Source organism: Suricata suricatta, chromosome 2, assembly GCF_006229205.1.
Source record: "Suricata suricatta isolate VVHF042 chromosome 2, meerkat_22Aug2017_6uvM2_HiC, whole genome shotgun sequence".
In the NCBI taxonomy this organism is placed as follows: Eukaryota; Metazoa; Chordata; class Mammalia; order Carnivora; family Herpestidae; genus Suricata; species Suricata suricatta.
In genome coordinates, this window is record NC_043701.1 from 162,568,172 (window position 1) to 162,573,090 (window position 4,919).

The following is a 4,919-nucleotide window of genomic DNA, read 5'->3' on the forward strand; positions in this document are numbered from 1 at the left end:
TAAGTCAATAATTTAAACTTCCACTTTAAGAACCTAGAAAAAGATGAGCAAAATAAACCCAATGCAAGCAGAAAGAAGGAAATAATAAAGAAAATGGCAGAAGTCACTGAGACTGAAAACAGAAAAAGATAAAAGAAAATCAGTGAACTAAGAGCTGTTTCTTTGAAAAGGGCAATAAAATTGACAAACTTCTAGGAAGACTGACACAGTAAAAAGAAAGAAGTTAGCAGTATCAGGAAGGAAGACTATCCCTACTGATTCTGCAGACATCAAAGGATAATAAAGAAATACTACTAACAATTCTATGCACACAAATTTGACAGCTCAAAATAGAGCAAATGTTTGAGAGACACTGATCACAACAATTTATTCAATATGAAATAGGTTATTTGAAAAACTCTATATCTGTTAAGGAAATTGAATTCATAATTTCAAAAACTCCCCCAAATAAATTTCCAGCCCCAGACAATTTTACTGGAAAATTCTATCAGGTTTAAAAAAGAATTAAAACCAATTCATCTTATGAAGTTAATAGTACCCTGACACCAAAGCCAGACAGTCCAAAAACAAACAAACAAAAAAACTCCCAAAAGCCGACAGTCCAATATCATCCATAAATATAGACACACCAATCAGTAACAAAATATTAGCAAATAAAATCCAGCAACATATAAAATGAATTTTATACCGTGAACAAATGGGGTTTACTGCTGGGATGCAAGATTAGTTTAATATAAGAACATCAATCTGTATTAATAGGCTAAAGGAAAAAAATCAAATGATCATACCAGTTGATGCAGAAAAAAGCATTTCAAATTTAACACCTATTTATGATAAAAACTCAGAATAATAGGAATACAGGGAAACTTTCTGAATAAGTTTTGCCGTAAAAAACCAGTAGAGAATATTGTACTTAATGATGAAACACTGAATGTTTTTCCTCCAAGATTAGTAACAAGGCAAGGATGTCTACTTTTATCATTTTTATTCAATATAAAACTGGAAGTTGAATTTTTATTCATCTGGAAGCTCAAACCAGTGCAGTAACACAAGGGAAAAACTGGCCTATGGACTGGAAAGGAAGAAACAAAATTGTTCCTGATTGCAAAACACATAATTGTTTACCTAGAAAATGATAAGGAATTTACAAAAATAATCCTAAAATAAATGAGTTCACCAAGGTCACAGGATACAAGGTAAACATACAAAAATCAACTGTATTTCTAAGTGCTAGTAATTAATTCATGAATACCAAGATTTAAAATATGATACTTTTTATATTCACTCAAGAAATGAAATACTTATGTGAAAATCTAACAAAACATGTATGGCAATTATGGGCTAAAAACTACAAAATACTGACAAAAGAAATCAAAGAAGATATAAATAATCAGAGACATACTGTGTTCATGGATTGGAAGACTTAACATAGTAAAAAGTTCTCCCCAAATTGATGTATGCATTCAATATAATTTCTATCAAAATTGCAGCAAGGTGGGGCGCCTGGGTGGTTCAGTCGGTTAAGCCTCTGACTTCGGCTCAGGTCATGATCTCACATTCGTGGGTTCAAGCCCCGCATTGGGCTCTGTGCTGACAGCTCAGAGCCTGGAGCTTGCTTCTGATTCTGTGTCTTCCTCTCTCTCTCTCTCTGCCCCTCCCTGATCATGCTCTGTCTCTCTCTGTCTCAGAAATAAATAAAACATTAAAAAAATTTAAAAAAATTGCAGCAAGAATTTTAAAAATAGGGATAAGATTATTCTAAAATTGATACCAAAAGGCAGAACTTTTTTATCAAAAGTATTAAAATAGCTAAAACAATTTTGAAAAGAGGAATAAAGCAGAAGAAATCCATCTACCTGATTTCAAGACTTAATATATAACAGCAATAATGAAATATGTATGGTATTGGCAGAGAAATAGGCACTTTTGATGGATCAATGGCACAGAACAGAGAACTCAGACACAGACTAACAGTATACCCAACTTACTGTTTTTTTAAGCCTTATTTATTCTGAGAGATAGACAGAGTGAGCAGGAGAGGGGAAGAGAGAGAGAGAGAGAGAGAGAGAGAGAGGAGACAGAATCCCAAGTAGGTTCTGCCCCGTCAGCACAGAGTCTGATGTGGGGCTCAAACCCATGAAACCATGAGATTATCACCTTAGCTGAAATCAAGAGTCAGATGCTCAACTGACTGAGCCACCCAGGCATCCCCCAACTATTTTTGATGAAGGCACAAAAGGAATCAATGGAGGGAATATAGCTTTTCAACAAATGGTGCTGGAGCAATTGGACATCTATAACCATAAAAGTGAACCTCAATTTGTTTCATACTTTATATAAAAAATGAAATCAAAATGGATCATAGGGTTAAGTGTAAAATGTAAACTATAAAACTTATAGGAAAAAAATCTCTGAGATTCAGGGCTAGGCAAAAAGTGCTAATGGCACCAAAAACATGATTCATAAACAAATTAATAAACTGGACTTCATCACAATTTAAAAATTTTGCTCTGTGGGGGATCCTGTTAAGAGGATGTAAAGACATGCTATAGGCTGAGAGAAGATATTTTGCAACCACATATTCAACAAGGACCAGTATCTAGAATACAGAAGGAACTCTTAAACTCAGCAGAAAACAAACCAATCCAATGAGAAAATGGGTCTAAGACTTGAAGAGATACTTCACCTAAGTGGACACACAGTTGGCAAATAGTATGCAAAAAGATGTTCAGTTTCTGGCCATTCATATTCATAGTCTTTGGGCCCTGGGTTGTCAGGTTTTGTGCAGTATCTGACTGAAAGGGTGATGGCATTGCTAGGATGAAGCTCCTGAGATTTTTGAGGAAATTGGGTCACAAAACCATAATCATTGAACTAAAGAATGGGACACAGGTCCATGGAACTCACAGGTGTAGATGTCAGCATAAACATGCATCTTAAAACTGCCAAAATGACCTTGAAGAACAGGTACAGCTGAAAACAATGAGTATTCGAAGAAAAAGTATTTGATATTTTATTCTGCCAGTTGGCTTACCTCTGGATTCACTACTCATGGATGCTGAGCCAAAGGTGACAGCTAAGGGGGGCTGTTGCAGGAAGAAGTCAAGGCCGAAGAAGAGGTAGAGGATGTGGTCCAGGTAGAGGAAGAGAGGGTCCTAGGTGATAATGTCTCTTAAGACTACTATTCAAAGTGATATGTGATTGGGATATTTTTGTATAGGTTTTATTTGTTAATGTCCATTTTTAATAAATATAAATGTAGGAAAAAATATAGTAAAAAAGATGTTCAACATCCTTAGCCATCAGGGAAGTGCAAATTAAAGCCACAATGAGATTTCATTATGTATCTACCAAATTGACTAAAATAAAAAATATAACACTAAATTCTGGAGGGGATTCAGAGAAACTAGATCATTCATACATTGTTGGTGAGAATATAAAACAGTACAGCCATTTAAAAACAGTGTAGCAGTTTGTTAAATAACTAAATATGCAACTACCATGGAACCAAGCAATGGCACTCCTGGGCATTTATCCCAGGAAGATGAAAACTTATATTCACAGAAAAACCAGTATGTGAATGTTTATGACAGTTTTATCATTAAAGTCCCAAACTGGAAACAACCCAAATGTCCTTCAGTAGGTTAAAAAGATGGTGGTACATCCATTCAATGGAATATAACACAGCAATAAAAAGAGTAACTATTGATACAAGTTATAAGCTAGCTAAATCTCCAGAGAATTAGGTTGAGTGAGAAAAGTCTGTCCTGATGGGTTATATACTATATGATTCCTTTTGTAACATTCTTGAAATGACAAAGTTACAGTAATAGAAAACAGATTAGTGGTTGCCAGAGGTTAAGGAGAAGTTGGAGAGAGGATGAAAGTGGGTGTGGCTGTAAAAATAGCAACATGAAGATCTTTGAGGTCATGGAAATGTCCTGAAACTTGACTGTTTTGGGGGGGGGGTTGGGGTGGGGGTCTGGGTAAAGGGTACATAAGGTGTCTATGTTATTTCTTTAAAAATTTTTTTTACATTTATTTTTCAGAAATAGAGCACAAGTGGGGAAGGGGCAGAGAGAGGAGAGGGAGACACAGAATCTGAAGCAGTTTCCAGGCTCCGAGCTGTCAGCACAGAGCCTGACATGGGGCTCGAACCCATGAACAGTGAGATAATGACCTGAGCTGAAGTCAGATATTTAACTGACTGAGCCACCCAGGTACCCCTAAAATTTTTTTAATGTTTACTTTTGAGAGAGAGAGAGAGAGAGCTAGAGCGAGAGCAGAGAACAAGCAGAGAGAGAGAGAGAGAGAGAGAGGACAGAGGATCTTAAGAGGGCTCTGTGCTGACAGCAGAGAGCCCAGTGCAGTGCTCCAACTCATAAACCATAAGATCATGCCCTGAGCCAAAGTCAGAGGCTTAGCCAACGGAGCCACCCAGGCGCCCCATCTTTGTGTTATTCCTTACAACTGCACGTGAATCTATAATTACTTCAAAATTAAAAGCTTAATAAAAATAGTTATGACCCCTTTGCTGATAGGGTTTCTAGTATTCTGGAGGAGTCATTAATTAAATCTCTATGTAAACACATAAAAATTCAATTGTAATAATGCTTTGAGAAAGAGGTGTTTAGTCTCAGGAGAATATGTAATAGGTAGGATGTGACCATATACTTTATTGTTCACACTGAGACACTTTTGAGAGTGAAAGAAGGTGCTATTATTAATTAGGCTGGCAAAGGAGTCCTAAATTGGGGCACATGGTCACCCTAATAATGGGGCCGGGGTCCTGAGGTCGGGAGAGGCTCCCATAGGGAGATGGCACTAGACCCAAGATTTGAAGAAAGGCTGAGAACGAATCAGGCAGGTAGAGAGGAGAAAAGACAACACAGGCAAAGACACCCACAGCAGGAACAGCC

At 36.8% G+C, this 4,919-nt stretch overlaps 1 pseudogene; it reads left to right on the top strand.

Moving 5' to 3' along the window:
* Positions 1 to 2,820: 2,820 nt before the first annotated feature.
* On the top strand, positions 2,821 to 3,163 carry LOC115273607 (annotated as a pseudogene).
* Positions 3,164 to 4,919: the final 1,756 nt, after the last annotated feature.